The 22,759-nt window shown below is 44.6% G+C and overlaps 1 protein-coding gene across 1 annotated transcript in view; it reads right to left on the reverse strand.

Moving 5' to 3' along the window:
- Positions 1-22,759, reverse strand: part of Snoo (Sno oncogene) — a gene marked incomplete in the record, with an annotated part of 473,129 nt that overhangs the window by 61,111 nt on the left and 389,259 nt on the right.

Here is a 22,759-nt window from a genome sequence, read left to right on the forward strand (position 1 = left end):
TCAGTTAATGGTTCTGGGGATTACCTTCCCAGTGTCACAAGCCAGAGGCCTTCTAGGTCGCATAGGAAATATTACAGGGTTAAGATCTAGACAGAAGAGTACACGAAAGTAAAAGTATGTGTATACTGAAGGTAAGTAGGACTTTCTAAAATCATGTTGTAATTTTTGGTTATCCAGATGGAAATTTTGGTTATTAAGATATAAATTTTGGTCATTGATATGTAAATTTTTCTTATAGATATGTAAATTTTGGTTATTGATATGTAAATTTTGGTTATAGATATGTAAATTTTGGTTATTGATATGCAAATTTTGGTTATTAAGATATAAATTTTGGTTATCGAGATGTAAATTTTTGTTATTGAGACGTAAATTTTGGTTAGTGATGGTGGTGGTGATGGTGCTGGTGGTGGCGGTGGGGGGGTGGTAGTGGCGGTGGTGGCAGTGGTGGTGGTGATGGTGATGGTGATGGTGGTGGTGGTGGCGGTGGTGGAGGTGGCGGCGGTGGCAGTGGTGACGGTGGCGGAGGTGGCGGTGATGGTGGTGGCGGCGGTGGTGACGGTGGCAGTGGTGGCGGTGCTGGAGGTGGCAGTGGTGGAGGTGGCGGTGGTGGAGGTGGCAGTGGTGGCGGTGCTTTAGGTGGCGGTGCTTTAGGTGGCGGTGCTGGAGGTGGCGGTGCTGGAGGTGGCGGTGGTGGCGGTGGCAGTGGTGGCGGTGCTGGAGGTGGCGGTGATGGTGGTGGCGGTGATGGTGGTGGCGGTGGCGGTGGTGGAGGTGGCGGTGATGGTGGTGGCGGTGGCGGCGGTGGCAGTGGTGGAGGTGGAGGTGGCGGTGGTGGTGGTAGTGGTGGCGGTGGTGGAAGTGGCGGTGGTGGAGGTGGCGGCGGTGGAGGTGGTGGTGGAGGTGGCGGTGGTGGAGGTGGTGGTGGAGGTGGCGGTGGTGGAGGCGGTGGTGGAGGTGGTGGAGGTGGCGGCGGTGGTGGAGGCGGTGGAGGTGGAGGCGGTGGTGGAGGTGGTGGAGGTGGTGGAGGCGGTGGCAGTGGTGACGGTGGTGGAGGTGGCGGTGGTGGAGGTGGTGGTGCGGTGGCAGTGGTGGCGGTGCTGGATGTGGCAGTGGTGGTGGCGGTGGTGGAGGTGGCAGTGGTGGCGGTGCTGGAGGTGGCGGTGGCGGTGGTGACAGTGGTCGCGATGCTGGAGGTGGCGGTGGTGGAGGTGGTGGTGGTGGAGGTGGCGGTGATGGTGGTGGCGGTGGCGGCGGTGGCAGTGGTGGAGGTGGCGGTGGCGGAGGTGGCGGTGGCGGCGGTGGTAGTGGTGGCGGTGGTGGAGGTGGCGGTAGTGGAGGTGGCGGTGGTGGAGGTGGCGGTGGTGGAGGTGGCGGTGGTGGAGGTGGCGGTGGTGGCGATGGCGGTGGTGGCGGTGGTGGAGGTGGCGGTGCTGGAGGTGGTGGTGGTGGCGATGGCGGTAGTGGCGGTGGTGGCTGTGGTGGATGTGGCGGTGCTGGAGGTGGTGGTGGTGGTGGTGGTGGTGGTGGTGGTGATAATAGTGGTGGCGGTGGTGTTATATACCTTTACCTTCATACCTTTGATGAGTTTCGAGAGTCTTTCTACTGGAGCCCGGACATGGGCCAGGCTCGTCTGGTGCTAGCCTGGTCAACTAGGCTGTTGCTGCTGGTGGCCCGCAGCCCCACATATCCACCACAGCCTGGTTGATCTGGCACCTGGTGAAGATACTTGTCCAGTTTCTTCATGAAGACTTCTACACTTATGGAGGGCTGCACTGGTCTCATACACCACACTGAGCTTCGCTGGGCTAAGTTGGTATTAATTACTCTGAATGGTCTACCTGTTCATTCTGATGGCCATCGGTGGCAGTGCGGACCGGTCCCAGACCAGACCGCCGCTCACAACACTGCCGACAGTATTAACTCAAGCATCATGAATAAAAATGTAACCGTATCTGCAGACGAGTAGATAAAGACTGTACACCGTGAATGCTTCATTGTGGGTGATTAAGAGTCAGTTTGTGTAGATAGATAATCGTTCTTCCCGCTGTCTATCAGTCGGAATACTTTGTACTTACCGATCTGTATTTACGAAGGTCAAGTCTCGGCTCCTGACCCCTGCCTCTCACCTTCTTCAAGGGGAAGTTGGTCACCTTGATTCGTGTGAAGAACTCATGATCAAGGAAATTGAAGCTACAGTCCCCTTCCTTGAATTAGACCTCAGCTTCCATTTCCAAGCCATAAGCCCGAAAGGCTTCATGTTATAGATTCCAGGGATCAACCCCCCCCCCACCGCGGCCTGATCTAGGATCAGGCACTGACACTAGACCTGGTCATTAAAACCATCCTCACAGACTAGTCTAGCCTCACTCAGCACTCCCTGGGTCCGCCATGGTATCACAAAAACATATACCAAATTTCACAACTTGTTGCTCGTGACCAGAGTCCATCGGGACCGTACACCTCTCAAGGACATAGCAATGTGACCCATGAAGTCACTGTGAGGCAGAAGTCTGCTGTAGAACAAGTTGAAAACAGCAGTCTTCACCTCACCATCTACCCCATCATTTCCCAAGACACCAACATGGCCCAGCACCATGTTAGCAGCCATGTATACTCGCCATGTATGACCATGTATAACCGTCAAGCACGTTACACCAACAGTTACAACTCTCACAGCTTAGGAATGCCAGGGGTCACAGACTTGACCTGAGTCTTTCAAACGCCTTGGGCGAGCGCCCACTCATTAGCAGTCAGTTGGAATGGAGTATACTGAGAGATCAGACAAGGGGCAGGCGGCTTAGCAGAAGCTCCTAAATAAACTGTGCAGAGCAATTAGTGATCTCATTTCACCTGTCACTCAATGACAAAACCCATGAGCTCCATCTCGACAATCCTTGTGCAGGGCGTGAAGTCGCACTAACCATTCCTGGATTCTTTGAACCAAAGGGTAAACAGAAGCATACCGAGCTAGTGCACACTAATAATGTGAATAGACGGTGAACCGTGATCAACCTAAGTTGGGTATCAGGAGGAGAGCAACAAGAATCATTCAGTAGAGACCACAGAGGACTAGATTAGTAACCGTGCACAATACGAGTCCTTTCCGGTAGTAATGTTTACGTTGGTGTTGTAAACTGTGTTTACCTCCTTCATATTCCCCTCTCTCTCACACATCTGAATATAATAACCAGCAGTAATGATTACTGCAATACTACTGCAACAGTGAGTCTGCATTCTTTATATTTTCATGCACCTACGTATTTTTAGCTATATAATGCAGTCTAAATTTCTTCCTTTTTTTCCCTCATATATATATATATATATATATATATATATATATATATATATATATATATATATATATATATATATATATATATATATATATATATATATATTTGTGTTGGCTGTTCGGTGATGATGGAGATATTTTGATAACATTACACCTCTCCTGAGTATGGAATAGGTCATCCTGAGAGACGGTAGTTTTCAAGTAACAGTAACTCCAGCTCTACTGGAACGAAACCTTCGAAGCTCTCGTAACTGATGAACCTTAAATGGAATACCATATGCAGGCTTGCATGTCGATTCTCTGGTCAACCAGACTGTTGATGTTGGTGGCTCACACATCCATCACAGCCTAGTTAAACTGGCAAACTGCAAAGGTATTAATCCAGTTTCCTCTTGAATATTCCCACACTTATTCCAACAATATTTCTGACATCTGCTGCTTACAGGTTAAATAGGCGAGGCCCACGGATATTAACACAAGTGTTCTCTCATTGTACCCATGGCGCCCCTGCTTTACATTTAATTTATTCTACATTTCCTTCTATATCTCTCACTTCAGAACGTTCTTATGGTAACGTGCAGGTTGAGGACAAGATCCTCCAGTATCTTCCGTGTACATATTATCATGTATCTCTCTCTTCTCCTCTCCAAAGAGTACGTTCCCGGCTCTTTAAGGAGTTCCCGGCAGTTTAAATATCTGAATGGCTCTATGCAGGGAGTAAACACTCAGTGTATTTTTCCAACTCTGCTGTCTCTCCTGCCTTGAACAAAGCCTACAGCACCGAGTAGTACTCTAGGAAAGAGAAAAATTATTTGAATAATGTCATTATTGACATTTCTCTAATCGTGCAAGTTCTCATTAACCACCCTGTCATTTTCCCGACTTTTGCAGTGTTTGCTTTATTTTGTTCTTTAAACAATAGGTCAGCTGACATTACTATACCTAGGTCTCTTAAATAAAGTACTCCTACTGAGTTCATGAATTTGTCCCCACAGAATATTATGCTATTTTCTACCACCCACTGGAAGACTTTGTTTATGTCCTCCTGCAATATTTCGATATTCACTACCACAGAGGAGGATGTGAAGCTGTGGCTTATGTTTTTACCTACTCTATGTCTGCTATGACGATGAGAAACAGAAAAAGTGTAAGGACTGTGCCTCGTAAAGGTACTGAACTTTTTACTTAGCTCAGGCTAGATATTACTTTCTTGATTTCTATTCTTTGTGTTCTATTCATTTGAAAACTGAATGTCTATTTCCTTACTTGTTATACCTAATGATCTTATTGTACGAACTATCATTCTATGATGGCATTTGTCAAATGCCTCAGAGAAGTCCGTGTAGACTACATCTACATTTTGGAATACTTGTCCATATCTCCAATGCCTTACCGAAGTCTCCCAGCTCAAGCTACAAGATTTCTGTACTACTGTATAAATAAATTTTATGTAAGTGGACACAGATGCAACTAATCTGACATTATATTGTGGCAACAAAATGTCACATTAGTTGCACCTGTACTCATTTACCTAATATTTTTCGGTAATTCTACTATTATTACTGTATATATCAATCTCACCTGGTGTGATGGAATATAAGAGAAACATAACTAGCCTTTGTTTCCACTGTGTAACTAACACACACAATAAGGTAACACCACATTGGTGTTGTATTAAATTCTGATAAATTAAAGTGTTGAACACTATGCTTACATCTCTCATACACCTGGATACCTTGGCCAGCAGTAATGTGTACCACGGGGTTGTATACTATACTTACCTCCCCATACACCTGGATACCTTGGCCAGCAGTAATGTGTACCACGGGGTTGTATACTATACTTACCTCCCCATACACCTGGATACCTTGGCCAGCAGTAATGTGTACCACGGGGTTGTATACTATACTTACCTCCCCATACACCTGGATACATTGGCAAGCAGTAATGTGTACCACGGGGTTGTATACTATACTTACCTCCCCATACACCTGGATACATTGGCAAGCAGTAATGTGTACCAAGGGGTTGTACACTATACTTACCTCCCCATACACCTGGATACCTTGGCCAGCAGTAATGTGTACCACGGGGTTGTATACTATACTTACCTCCCCATACACCTGGATACCTTGGCCAGCAGTAATGTGTACCACGGGGTTGTATACTATACTTACCTCTCCGTACACCTGGATACCTTGGCCAGCAGTAATGTGTACCACGGGGTTGTATACTATACTTACCTCCCCATACACCTGGATACCTTGGCCAGCAGTAATGTGTACCACGGGGTTGTATACTATACTTACCTCTCCATACACCTGGATACCTTGGCCAGCAGTAATGTGTACCACGGGGTTGTATACTATACTTACCTCCCCATACACCTGGATACCTCCCCATTGGCCAGCAGTAATGTGTACCACGGGGGTATACTATACTTACCTCCCCATTGTATACTATACTTACCTCCCCATACACCTGGATACCTTGGCCAGCAGTAATGTGTACCACGGGGTTGTATACTATACTTACCTCCCCATACACCTGGATACCTTGGCCAGCAGTAATGTGTACCACGGGGTTGTATACTATACTTACCTCCCCATACACCTGGATACCTTGGCCAGCAGTAATGTGTACCACGGGGTTGTATACTATACTTACCTCCCCATACACCTGGATACCTTGGCCAGCAGTAATGTGTACCACGGGGTTGTATACTATACTTACCTCCCCATACACCTGGATACCTTGGCCAGCAGTAATGTGTACCACGGGGTTGTATACTATACTTACCTCCCCATACACCTGGATACCTTGGCCAGCAGTAATGTGTACCACGGGGTTGTACTTACTATACTTACCTTGGCCAGCTACCCCATACATACACCTGGATACCTTGGCCAGCAGTAATGTGTACCACGGGGTTGTATACTATACTTACCTCCCCATACACCTGGATACCTTGGCCAGCAGTAATGTGTACCACGGGGTTGTATACTATACTTACCTCCCCATACACCTGGATACCTTGGCCAGCAGTAATGTGTACCACGGGGTTGTATACTATACTTACCTCCCCATACACCTGGATACCTTGGCCAGCAGTAATGTGTACCACGGGGTTGTATACTATACTTACCTCCCCATACACCTGGATACCTTGGCCAGCAGTAATGTGTACCACGGGGTTGTATACTATACTTACCTCCCCATACACCTGGATACCTTGGCCAGCAGTAATGTGTACCACGGGGTTGTATACTATACTTACCTCCCCATACACCTGGATACCTTGCCAAGCAGTAATGTGTACCACGGGGTTGTATACTATACTTACCTCCCCATACACCTGGATACATTCACTTGTTAGACGAAGAATGGGGGGAGACCTGATCGAAGTGTATAAGTGGAAGATAGGTATTAATAAAGGGGATATTAATAAGGTCTTGAGGATGTCTCTCCAAGAGAGAACCCGCAGTAATGGATTTAAATTAGATAAGTTTAGATTTAGAAAGGACATAGGAAAGTATTGGTTTGGAAATAGGGTAGTTGATGAGTGGAACAGTCTACCTAGTTAAGAACATAAGAACATAAGAATGTAGGAACACTGCAGAAGGCCTACTGGCCCATACGAGGCAGGGTTATTGAGGCTGGGACTTTGGGTAGTTTCAAATCTAGGTTGGATAAGTACATGAGTGGGAGGGGTTGGATTTGAGTGGGACTTTCACATCAGAGCTTATTTCTTGGGTGGCATTGAAAATTGGGTTGGGCAAATGTTTTGTTAGTGGGATGAATTGTAAAGGACCTGCCTAGTATGGGCCAGCAGGCCTCTTGCAGCGTTCCTCCTTTCTTATGTTCTTATGTTCTTATACCTTGGCCAGTAGTAATGTGTACCACGGGGTTGTATACTATACTTACTTCCCCATACACCTGGATACCTTGGCCAGCAGTAATGTGTACCACGGGGTTGTATACTATACTTACCTCCCCATACACCTGGATACCTTGGCCAGCAGTAATGTGTACCACGGGGTTGTATACTATACTTACCTCCCCATACTCCTGGAAACCTTGGCCAGCAGTAATGTGTACCACGGGGTTGTATACTATACTTACCTCCCCATACACCTGGATACCTTGGCCAGTAGTAATGTGTACCACGGGGTTGTATACTATACTTACCTCCCCATACACCTGGATACCTTGGCCAGCAATTTGCTAATGGACTGAGATCATGAAAAGAAAATACAGGCTGGTCCAACTGTCTTAAGTTATCCCACCTCTTTACCTGTCATCTAAGTAATGGTACCACCGTGTCATCAACAATGGTACCACTGTGTCTCCAACAATGGTACCACCGTGTCATCAACAATGGTACCACCGTGTCTCCAGCAATGGTACCACCGTTTCATCAACAATGGTACCACCGTGTCATCAACAATGGTACCACCGTGTCTCCAGCAATGGTACCACCGTGTCATCAACACTGGTACCACCGTGTCATCAACAATGGTACCACCGTGTCATCAACAATGGTACCACCGTGTCATCAACAACGGTACCACCGTGTCTCCAGCAATGGTACCACCGTGTCATCAACAATGGTACCAAAGTGTCTCCAGCATGGTACCACCATGTCATCAACAATGGTACCACCGTGTCTCCAGCAATGGTATCACCGTGTCATCAACAATGGTACCACCGTGTCTCCAGCAATGGTACCACCGTGTCATCAACAATGGTACCACCGTGTCATCAACACTGGTACCACCGTGTCATCAACAATGGTACCACTTTGACTTCAACAATGGTACCACCTTATCACGTGTGTGTGATGAAAGGTTTGAAAAACCGACAAGTTGAAGATTTAGACACTTATGCAGCATATGGGAATCTTTATTCAGGAAACGTTTCGCCACACAGTGGCTTCATCAGTCCAATACAAAGAGGAAGGCGTAAGGAGAGGAGGAGTATGAGGTAATCAGTCCCTCAGGGATCTTGTTACAAAGAATTCTTCAACACTTGTTCAACCTTTGGACGAAGACCTACTTCGACTAGTGGATGGTACCACTATGACCCCGCCTCCGTCTGCTTCACCTCATCTCACTACAGTATATAAGCCACGTCTACGGCCCTATGCTGTACATTCTACAAGATTGATGGACTGAACACATCGACTCAAGGCTGAGGGACTGATTACCTCATACTCCTCCTCTCCTTACGCATTTCTACTTTGTATTGGACTGATGAAGCCACTGTGTGGCGAAACGTTTCCTGAATAAAGATTCCCATATGCTGCATAAGTGTCCACCACCTTATCATCAACAATGGTGTCAGCATAGTTGCTGATCCCTGTGTTATATAGCATAGCATATAGTATCATCCATGTGCTTTAGATAGGAGATCCCTTTTAGGCCTGTGACTATTGTGTGACGTCACGGGATGCGCATGTGCACGTTCGTACCTCTGCCCCGCTCTCAGACGGCGTGTAGACCTAGACAGGCTAAGACAGGCAGAGGCTGGGCTCCATCCTCATCATCTCAGTCTGACAATATATCGTTACCATCCAACAAGTGTGTCTACCTTCAACCCTCGATATCTCCATTAAAAACCCCTACGATAATGGTACCACCTTGTCACCAACAATGGTACCACTTTGACTTCAACAATGGTACCACCTTATCATCAACAATAGTACCACCTTGTCATTAACAATGGTACCACCGTGTCATCAACAATAGTACCACCTTGTCATTAACAATGGTACCACCTTGTCATCAACAATGGTACCACCGTGTCATCAACAATGGTACCATCGTGTCTTCAACAATGGTACGACCGTGTCATCAACAATGATACCATCATGTCTTCAACAATGGTACCACCGTGTCTTCAGCAATGGTACCACCGTGTCATCAACAATGGTACCACCGTGTCATCAACAATGGTACCATCGTGTCTTCAACAATGGTACCACCGTGTCATCAACAATGGTACCACCGTGTCATCAACAATGGTACCACCGTGTCATCAACAATGGTACCACCGTGTCATCAACAATGGTACCACCGCGTCATCAACAATGGTACCACCGTGTCATCAACAATGGTACCACCGTGTCATCAACAATGGTACCACCGTGTCATCAACAATGGTACCACCGTGTCATCAACAATGGTACCACCGTGTACCAAGCAAGTACTTAGTTCCCTGCCCAAGTGTATTACCGTCAATGAGCTGTGAATTCCTGCAGCCTCGTGTGATCTCTCATCCTCAGCTGCTGCTATGCCTTCTCTTCCTTCTTCTTCGTTTTCTTCTTCTTCTTCTTCTTCTTCTTCTTCTTCTTCTTCTTCTTCTTCTTCTTCTTCTTCGTCTTTTTTTTTCCTTTTTCTTTTTCTTCTTTTATCCCTTCTTCGTCTATTATTTCTCCTCCTCCACTGGCGTCCCCAACGTCCCCTACTTTAGCGAAACGACCCCCTGGTGAGACCTGGTGATTGTGTGGAGGTCACAGTGATGGTGGTGGTGGGTGGTAGTGGTGGTGGGTGGTAGTGGTGGAGGTGAGTGGTAGTGGTGGTGGGTGGTAGGGGTGGGGGTGGGTGGGAGTGGTGCTGGTGGTGGTGTTGTGTGGTAGTGGTGGTGGTGGGTGGTAGTGGTGGTGGTGGGTGGTAGTGGTCGGGGTGAGTGGCAGTGGTGTTGGTGGTGTTGGTGGTGGTGTTGGTGGTGGTGGTGTTGGTGGTGGTGGTGTGTGGTAGTGGTGGTGTGTGGTAGTGGTGGTGTGTGGTAGTGGTGGTGGTGGGTGGTGGTGTGTGGTAGTGGTGGGGGTGGGTGGTAGTGGTGGGGGTGAGTGGTAATGATGGTGGTAGGAGGACATATATACACACTGGGATTTTAGAAAGTATTTCTTCAGCCACAGAGTTGTCAGGAAGTGGAATAGTCTGGAAAGTAAGATAGTGGAGGCAGGTACCATACATAGCTTTAAGAAGAGGTATGATAAAGCTCATGGAGCAGGGAGAGAGTGGACATAGTGGCGACCAGTGAAGAGGCGGGGCCAGGAGCTACGACTCGACCTCTGCAACCACAATTAGGTGAGTACACACACATACACACACACACAGAGAGAGAGTGACCTAGTAGCGATCAGTGAAGAGGCGGGGCCAGGAGCTCGGACTCGACCCCCGCAACCTCAACTAGGTGAGTACAACTAGGTGAGTACACACACACACACAGGACACACACAACAGGCCTAGTGTCTAATCGACATGTGCCTAGGACAAAATGGTAACTAACACACACACACACCTGGTAGTGACCAGCTACTAGGTGTGTAGCTGGTAGCTGGTCGCTACTAGCTGGTGTAGCTGGTAGCTGGTCGCTACACACACACACACACACACACACTGAGTCTCGACCCCTGCAACCACAATTAGGTGAGTACACACACACACACACACACACACACACACACACACACACACACACGAGAGGATAAAAAAAAGAAAAGGGGGACAAAAACAAGAGAAAGGAATGGTATTATAGGGAGAAAGAAGGGTATAGAGAAAACGGGTTGAGAGGGGGAGGAGAGACCTGAGAATGCCTGGGAAAGCACAGGAGAATGACTGTTGGAACCAGAATGAAAAGCAGCAGGGGGACACAAGTACTGTTTGATCAGCCAGGCTGCTTTTGGTAGCGACCAGAAGGCCTATATAAGCATGAAATATGTGCATGATTAACTAGGCTGTTGATTTCGGCGGCCAGCAGCTCTATCTGAGCAGTGACACTTGTTGTGAGGGTTCGTGGAGATGTGATGGTTGGAGTTAAACACACTTGTTAGATGGTAACATACTGGCAGAGTGTGAAAGGAGGGAGCCCAACTGCCTGTCCTGTTACCTGGTAGGTCTACGGGGAACTGACGGAGTTACAGGGATTCTCATGCACACATGCGTATCACGTGACGTCACACATGCTAGTCGCTGAGCCTACTGAAAGGGAGCCTAAATATATACATGGATGATACGATCTACAATATACTACACAAGTATAAGTATAGGGAATTCAGTAGCTATACTGACACACTCATGCATGATTAATGTAGCTTTTGGTGGTAGTGGTCAGAAGGCCTATGTAATCATGATACATATTAGAGTAGGTTAGGTTAGAGTAAGCCAGGGTAGGTAGATATAAGATAGAGTAGGGTAAAGATAGGGAAGATCAGGGTAAGTTATAAAAACGTTAAAAAAATGACCTTAGTCTAGCTTACTTTATCTTACTCTAACCTACCCTGTCTTATTTTAATTTACTCTTACTCCAACCTAACCTATCTTACTCCAACCTAACCTATCTTACTCCAACCTAACCTATCTTACTCCAACCTAACCTATCTTACTCCAACCTAACCTATCTTACTCCAACCTAACCTATCTTACTCCAACCTAACCTATCTTACTCCAACCTAACCTATCTTACTCCAACCTAACCTATCTTACTCCAATCTAACCTATCTTACTCAAACCTAACCTATCTTACTCCAATCTAACCTATCTTACTCCAATCTAACCTATCTTACTCCAACTTAACCTATCTTACTCCAACCTAACCTATCTTACTCCAATCTAACCTATCTTACTCAAACCTAACCTATCTTACTCCAATCTAACCTATCTTACTCCAATCTAACCTATCTTACTCCAACCTAACCTATCTTACTCCAACCTAACCTATCTTACTCCAATCTAACCTATCTTACTCCAACCTAACCTATCTTACTCCAACCTAACCTACCTTACTCCAATCTAACCTATCTTACTCCAACCTAACCTATCTTACTCCAACCTAACCTATCTTACTCCAACCTAACCTATCTTACTCCAATCTAATCTATCTCACTCCAACCTAACCTATCTTACTCCAACCTAACCTATCTTTCTCCAATCTAACCTATCTTACTCCAGTCTAACCTATCTTACTTCAATCTAACCTATCTTACTCCAATCTAACCTATCTTACTCCAATCTAACCTATCTTACTCCAATCTAACCTATCTTACTCTAATCTGACCTATCTTACTCCAACCTAACCTATCTTACTCTAACCTACCCTATCTTACTCCAACCTACCCTATCTTACTCCAACCTAACCTATCTTTTTCCAATCTAACCTATCTTACTCCAATCTAACCTATCTTGCTCCAACCTAACCTATCTTACTCCAACCTAACCTATCTTACTCCAACCTAACCTATCTTACTCCAATCTAAACTATCTTACTCCAATCTAACCTATTTTACTCCAACCTAACCTATCTTACTCCAACCTAACCTATCTTACTCCAATCTAAACTATCTTACTCCAATCTAACCTATTTTACTCCAACCTAACCTATCTTACTCCAACCTAACCTATCTTACTCCAACCTAACCTATCTTACTCCAATCTAAACTATCTTACTCCAATCTAACCTATTTTACTCCAACCTAACCTATCTTACTCCATCCTAACCTATCTTACTCCAACCTAACCTATCTTACTCCAATCTAAACTATCTTACTCCAATCTAACCTATTTTACTCCAACCTAACCTATCTTACTCCAACCTAACCTATCTTACTCCAACCTAACCTATCTTACTCCAATCTAAACTATCTTACTCCAATCTAACCTATTTTACTCCAACCTAACCTATCTTACTCCATCCTAACCTATCTTACTCCAATCTAACCTATCTTGCTCCAACCTAACCTATCTTACTCCAACCTAACCTATCTTACTCCAACCTAACCTATCTTACTCCAATCTAAACTATCTTACTCCAATCTAACCTATTTTACTCCAACCTAACCTATCTTACTCCATCCTAACCTATCTTACTCCAATCTAACCTATTTTACTCCAACCTAACCTATCTTACTCCATCCTAACCTATCTTACTCCAACCTAACCTATCTTACTCCAACCTAACCTATCTTACTCCAAAAATAACAAAAAAGGCACAATACCGTGACTGGAACGATACACATATAACCCGCACATAAAAAGGAGAAGCTTACGACGACGTTTCGGTCCCACTTGGAGCATTTAAAAAGTCACACAGTGTGACTTTGTAAATGGTCCAAGTGGGACCGAAACGTCGTCGTAAGCTTCTCCCTTTTATGTGCGGGTTATTTGTGTATCTTACTCCAATCTAACCTATCTTACTCCAACCTAACCTATCTTACTCTAACTTACCCTAACCAAAAGTTGGTAGAGAGATGCACAGCAGTGGAACAAACCAAACCAGTCGTGCACACAACTGGATCGAATGTACAACAGACAAATGTACTGGAGAAGCAGGGATATGTACAGCAGGTGTCATAGGAGGTAGTACATTACCAGTGGTACTAACAAAACGCACACTGAACCTAGACATCCCAAACGGTAAATCCTCTTTTCTATCTGGCAACATTCAGAGTTTGCATATTATTGGGCTCCCCACAGAAGCGAATGTTGTGTTGGAAGAATTCACAGAAACACATACAAGAAATATTTTTAACAATGATATGATAAAAAAATCAATATCTGTAATTGTGAGAGAGTTAACAAGTCAGAGGGAGGAGTAGGACTGTGTGAAACACATGTTGCTGGACCGAACTGTTGAATTTATCAAATGATACGGTAGAAGTTTTAAAGATTGAAGTAGAAAATAGGGATCTGGTAATTATCCTTGTATATAAACCACCATCCTGGGAGAGCGCTAAACCAGTAGGGATTATATAGCGCCTGGGGGGAAGGGGGGATGGAAGGTATTCAGGTTCAATTCAGGGAACTGGAGCATAGATCCAATTCCCCAGATCAAGAGCCCCTCACCATCCTCAAGGAACCTCCCTCGAGGGACAGTAGATCTCCAAATGGTTATAATCATAACCATAATTTTTATAGGGGTGGATTGGTAAGCCCGCGGAAGGCCTCGGTCAGCTGACTAAAATCTCCAGATGCGAGTCATTATATGACTAGATTCGCGTCAGGAAACACTTGTCCTGGTTCCTGACAAACCTTACCTAACATAACCAGCGTAAGAATAGATGGATCAGAAGAGGAAGATAGACAGCTGCTTCCTGGCAGATTTCAGACTCATAAATGTGAAATTTAAGATGATAAATGATAACATTGTACCAGAAACAGTTGCTGGAAGCACACCAGCTCAACACGTACATACTAGACAGTTAATGGCACTATCACAACACACAGCTCAACACGTACATACTAGACAGTTAATGGCACTATCACAACACACAGCTCAACACGTACATACTAGACAGTTAATGGCACTATCACAACACACAGCTCAACACGTACATACTAGACAGTTAATGGCACTATCACAACACACAGCTCAACACGTACATACTAGACAGTTAATGGCACTATCACAACACACAGCTCAACACGTACATACTAGACAGTTAATGGCACTATCACAACACACAGCTCAACACGTACATACTAGACAGTTAATGGCACTATCACAACACACAGCTCAACACGTACATACTAGACAGTTAATGGCACTATCACAAACACAGCTCAACACGTACATACTAGACAGTTAATGGCACTATCACAACACAGCTCAACACGTACATACTAGACAGTTAATGGCACTATCACAACACACAGCTCAACACGTACATACTAGACAGTTAATGGCACTATCACAACACACAGCTCAACACGTACATACTAGACAGTTAATGGCACTATCACAACACACAGCTCAACACGTACATACTAGACAGTTAATGGCACTATCACAACACACAGCTCAACACGTACATACTAGACAGTTAATGGCACTATCACAACACACAGCTCAACACGTACATACTAGACAGTTAATGGCACTATCACAACACACAGCTCAACACGTACATACTAGACAGTTAATGGCACTATCACAACACAGCTCAACACGTACATACTAGACAGTTAATGGCACTATCACAACACACAGCTCAACACGTACATACTAGACAGTTAATGGCACTATCACAACACACAGCTCAACACGTACATACTAGACAGTTAATGGCACTATCACAACACACAGCTCAACACGTACATACTAGACAGTTAATGGCACTATCACAACACACAGCTCAACACGTACATACTAGACAGTTAATGGCACTATCACAACACACAGCTCAACACGTACATACTAGACAGTTAATGGCACTATCACAACACAGCTCAACACGTACATACTAGACAGTTAATGGCACTATCACAACACACAGCTCAACACGTACATACTAGACAGTTAATGGCACTATCACAACACACAGCTCAACACGTACATACTAGACAGTTAATGGCACTATCACAACACACAGCTCAACACGTACATACTAGACAGTTAATGGCACTATCACAACACACAGCTCAACACGTACATACTAGACAGTTAATGGCACTATCACAACACACAGCTCAACACGTACATACTAGACAGTTAATGGCACTATCACAACACAGCTCAACACGTACATACTAGACAGTTAATGGCACTATCACAAACACAGCTCAACACGTACATACTAGACAGTTAATGGCACTATCACAACACAGCTCAACACGTACATACTAGACAGTTAATGGCACTATCACAACACACAGCTCAACACGTACATACTAGACAGTTAATGGCACTATCACAACACAGCTCAACACGTACATACTAGACAGTTAATGGCACTATCACAACACAGCTCAACACGTACATACTAGACAGTTAATGGCACTATCACAACACAGCTCAACACGTACATACTAGACAGTTAATGGCACTATCACAACACAGCTCAACACGTACATACTAGACAGTTAATGGCACTATCACAACACAGCTCAACACGTACATACTAGACAGTTAATGGCACTATCACAACACAGCTCAACACGTACATACTAGACAGTTAATGGCACTATCACAACACAGCTCAACACGTACATACTAGACAGTTAATGGCACTATCACAACACAGCTCAACACGTACATACTAGACAGTTAATGGCACTATCACAACACACAGCTCAACACGTACATACTAGACAGTTAATGGCACTATCACAACACACAGCTCAACACGTACATACTAGACAGTTAATGGCACTATCACAACACAGCTCAACACGTACATACTAGACAGTTAATGGCACTATCACAACACAGCTCAACACGTACATACTAGACAGTTAATGGCACTATCACAACACAGCTCAACACGTACATACTAGACAGTTAATGGCACTATCACAACACAGCTCAACACGTACATACTAGACAGTTAATGGCACTATCACAACACAGCTCAACACGTACATACTAGACAGTTAATGGCACTATCACAACACAGCTCAACACGTACATACTAGACAGTTAATGGCACTATCACAACACAGCTCAACACGTACATACTAGACAGTTAATGGCACTATCACAACACACAGCTCAACACGTACATACTAGACAGTTAATGGCACTATCACAACACAGCTCAACACGTACATACTAGACAGTTAATGGCACTATCACAACACACAGCTCAACACGTACATACTAGACAGTTAATGGCACTATCACAACACACAGCTCAACACGTACATACTAGACAGTTAATGGCACTATCACAACACACAGCTCAACACGTACATACTAGACAGTTAATGGCACTATCACTATCACACACAGCTCAACACGTACATACTAGACAGTTAATGGCACTATCACAACACAGCTCAACACGTACATACTAGACAGTTAATGGCACTATCACAACACACAGCTCAACACGTACATACTAGACAGTTAATGGCACTATCACAACACACAGCTCAACACGTACATACTAGACAGTTAATGGCACTATCACAACACACAGCTCAACACGTACATACTAGACAGTTAATGGCACTATCACAACACACAGCTCAACACGTACATACTAGACAGTTAATGGCACTATCACACACACAGCTCAACACGTACATACTAGACAGTTAATGGCACTATCACACACACAGCTCAACACGTACATACTAGACAGTTAATGGCACTATCACAACACAGCTCAACACGTACATACTAGACAGTTAATGGCACTATCACAACACAGCTCAACACGTACATACTAGACAGTTAATGGCACTATCACAACACAGCTCAACACGTACATACTAGACAGTTAATGGCACTATCACAACACAGCTCAACACGTACATACTAGACAGTTAATGGCACTATCACAACACACAGCTCAACACGTACATACTAGACAGTTAATGGCACTATCACAACACACAGCTCAACACGTACATACTAGACAGTTAATGGCACTATCACAACACACAGCTCAACACGTACATACTAGACAGTTAATGGCACTATCACAACACACAGCTCAACACGTACATACTAGACAGTTAATGGCACTATCACAACACACAGCTCAACACGTACATACTAGACAGTTAATGGCACTATCACAACACACAGCTCAACACGTACATACTAGACAGTTAATGGCACTATCACAACACACAGCTCAACACGTACATACTAGACAGTTAATGGCACTATCACAACACACAGCTCAACACGTACATACTAGACAGTTAATGGCACTATCACAACACACAGCTCAACACGTACATACTAGACAGTTAATGGCACTATCACAACACAGCTCAACACGTACATACTAGACAGTTAATGGCACTATCACAACACACAGCTCAACACGTACATACTAGACAGTTAATGGCACTATCACAACACACAGCTCAACACGTACATACTAGACAGTTAATGGCACTATCACAACACACAGCTCAACACGTACATACTAGACAGTTAATGGCACTATCACAACACACAGCTCAACACGTACATACTAGACAGTTAATGGCACTATCACAACACAGCTCAACACGTACATACTAGACAGTTAATGGCACTATCACAACACAGCTCAACACGTACATACTAGACAGTTAATGGCACTATCACAACACAGCTCAACACGTACATACTAGACAGTTAATGGCACTATCACAACACACAGCTCAACACGTACATACTAGACAGTTAATGGCACTATCACAACACAGCTCAACACGTACATACTAGACAGTTAATGGCACTATCACAACACAGCTCAACACGTACATACTAGACAGTTAATGGCACTATCACAACACAGCTCAACACGTACATACTAGACAGTTAATGGCACTATCACAACACATCTCAACACGTACATACTAGACAGTTTATGGCACTATCACAACACAGCTCAACACGTACATACTAGACAGTTAATGGCACTATCACAACACAGCTCAACACGTACATACTAGACACTATCACAACACAGCTCAACACGTACATACTAGACAGTTAATGGCACTATCACAACACACAGCTCAACACGTACATACTAGACAGTTAATGGCACTATCACAACACACAGCTCAACACGTACATACTAGACAGTTAATGGCACTATCACAACACAGCTCAACACGTACATACTAGACAGTTAATGGCACTATCACAACACAGCTCAACACGTACATACTAGACAGTTAATGGCACTATCACAACACAGCTCAACACGTACATACTAGACAGTTAATGGCACTATCACAACACAGCTCAACACGTACATACTAGACAGTTAATGGCACTATCACAACACAGCTCAACACGTACATACTAGACAGTTAATGGCACTATCACAACACAGCTCAACACGTACATACTAGACAGTTAATGGCACTATCACAACACAGCTCAACACGTACATACTAGACAGTTAATGGCACTATCACAACACACAGCTCAACACGTACATACTAGACAGTTAATGGCACTATCACAACACAGCTCAACACGTACATACTAGACAGTTAATGGCACTATCACAACACACAGCTCAACACGTACATACTAGACAGTTAATGGCACTATCACAACACACAGCTCAACACGTACATACTAGACAGTTAATGGCACTATCACAACACACAGCTCAACACGTACATACTAGACAGTTAATGGCACTATCACAACACACAGCTCAACACGTACATACTAGACAGTTAATGGCACTATCACAACACAGCTCAACACGTACATACTAGACAGTTAATGGCACTATCACAACACACAGCTCAACACGTACATACTAGACAGTTAATGGCACTATCACAACACAGCTCAACACGTACATACTAGACAGTTAATGGCACTATCACAACACAGCTCAACACGTACATACTAGACAGTTAATGGCACTATCACAACACAGCTCAACACGTACATACTAGACAGTTAATGGCACTATCACAACACAGCTCAACACGTACATACTAGACAGTTAATGGCACTATCACAACACAGCTCAACACGTACATACTAGACAGTTAATGGCACTATCACAACACAGCGTACATATCACTATCACAACACAGCTCAACACGTACATACTAGACAGTTAATGGCACTATCACAACACACAGCTCAACACGTACATACTAGACAGTTAATGGCACTATCGCAACACACAGCTCAACACGTACATACTAGACAGTTAATGGCACTATCACAACACACAGCTCAACACGTACATACTAGACAGTTAATGGCACTATCACAACACACAGCTCAACACGTACATACTAGACAGTTAATGGCACTATCACAACACACAGCTCAACACGTACATACTAGACAGTTAATGGCACTATCACAACACAGCTCAACACATACATACTAGACAGTTAATGGCACTATCACAACACACAGCTCAACACGTACATACTAGACAGTTAATGGCACTATCACAACACAGCTCAACACGTACATACTAGACAGTTAATGGCACTATCACAACACAGCTCAACACGTACATACTAGACAGTTAATGGTACTATCACAACACAGCTCAACACGTACATACTAGACAGTTAATGGCACTATCACAACACACAGCTCAACACGTACATACTAGACAGTTAATGGCACTATCGCAACACACAGCTCAACACGTACATACTAGACAGTTAATGGCACTATCACAACACACAGCTCAACACGTACATACTAGACAGTTAATGGCACTATCACAACACACAGCTCAACACGTACATACTAGACAGTTAATGGCACTATCACAACACACAGCTCAACACGTACATACTAGACAGTTAATGGCACTATCACAACACAGCTCAACACGTATATACTAGACAGTTAATGGCACTATCACAACACACAGCTCAACACGTACATACTAGACAGTTAATGGCACTATCACAACACACAGCTCAACACGTACATACTAGACAGTTAATGGCACTATCACAACACACAGCTCAACACGTACATACTAGACAGTTAATGGCACTATCACAACACACAGCTCAACACGTACATACTAGACAGTTAATGGCACTATCACAACACACAGCTCAACACGTACATACTAGACAGTTAATGGCACTATCACAACACACAGCTCAACACGTACATACTAGACAGTTAATGGCACTATCACAACACACAGCTCAACACGTACATACTAGACAGTTAATGGCACTATCACAACACACAGCTCAACACGTACATACTAGACAGTTAATGGCACTATCACAACACAGCTCAACACGTACATACTAGACAGTTAATGGCACTATCACAACACACAGCTCAACACGTACATACTAGACAGTTAATGGCACTATCACAACACACAGCTCAACACGTACATACTAGACAGTTAATGGCACTATCACAACACACAGCTCAACACGTACATACTAGACAGTTAATGGCACTATCACAACACACAGCTCAACACGTACATACTAGACAGTTAATGGCACTATCACAACACACAGCTCAACACGTACATACTAGACAGTTAATGGCACTATCACAACACACAGCTCAACACGTACATACTAGACAGTTAATGGCACTATCACAACACACAGCTCAACACGTACATACTAGACAGTTAATGGCACTATCACAACACACAGCTCAACACGTACATACTAGACAGTTAATGGCACTATCACAACACTTTGCTTTCAACCAACACATAAAGAACCAAATATAAAGGATAATACACGAACAACGAGGAACTAATCCGAGACAAAACAATAATGCGCACACAACAGGTGTGTCCTCAACACCATCGCAATAAACGTTTGTATGTCAAGACACAATTTACAAATGGTCAGGGTCTTGAGTCCCGACGCCAAGACTCCCAAGACATCTACTCCAGATTGAATGTAGCTGCTCCAACACCCTCCCTCACCTTGTTATTAGCACTCTACCCCCCCCCCCACCCATAACCTCCTCCCCTACCCCTGCCCCCTTACCTTCCAACAACCACCTCTACCGAACTTTTCTGCTTTCCAGCCCCCCCCCCCAAAAAAAATCCCCTACTCTCACCCCTGCAACTCAACACTTCCATCCCCACCATTTACAGCCCCCTACCCCCTACCCATACTGCAACCATACGTCCCCTACCTCCTCCTGCAACCAACCCCATGCTACTACCCCATCCACCCACTGCAACCCAATACATGTCCCCAGACACGCCTTGACAAGACCACGTCACTAGCCTGTGCATCCTTCCCCAAACACCCACATCCTTCCCCAAACACCCACATCATTTCCCGAACACCCACATCCCTCCCCACACCCACATCTTCCCCACACACATACATCCTTCCCCAAACACCCACATCCTTCCCCAAACACCCACATCCCTCCCCACACATACATCCTCCTCACACACCCACATCCTCCTCACACACCCACATCCTCCTCACACACCCACATCCTCCCCACACAGCCATATCCTCTCCACACACTCACATCCTGCCCACACACTCATATCCTGCCCACACACACTCACATCCTCCCCACACACTCATATCCTGCCCACACATCCTCCCCACACACTCATATCCTCCCAACACTCCAACATCCTCCCCACACATCCACATTCCTCTCCTCTATTCCTACATTACAAAGATTCAAATGATATTTGAAGAGTCTGGGAAGGAGAAAGAACTCAAGCCAACAATGAATTTCACTCATTTCTAGCTTTCAAGGCCTGATCATACCTACTCCTGAAATTGTGTAGTGTTAATACAATATCTTTGATATACCTTTAATGAGTTTCGAGAATTTTTCTACACTCAGAGCCCGGCCATGGTCCAGGCTCGTCTGGTGTCAGCCTGGTAAACCAGGCTGTTGCTGCTTGAGGCCCGTTGCTCAACATATCCATCACAGCCTGGTTGATCGGGCGCCTGGTGACGATACTTGTCCAGTTTCCTCTTGAAGCCTTCTACACTTGTTCCAGCACTGTTTCTGATATCTTTTGTTAAGATGTTGAATAATCTGGGG

This window comes from Cherax quadricarinatus, chromosome 53 (genome assembly GCF_038502225.1).
Source record: "Cherax quadricarinatus isolate ZL_2023a chromosome 53, ASM3850222v1, whole genome shotgun sequence".
Classification (NCBI taxonomy): domain Eukaryota; kingdom Metazoa; phylum Arthropoda; class Malacostraca; order Decapoda; family Parastacidae; genus Cherax; species Cherax quadricarinatus.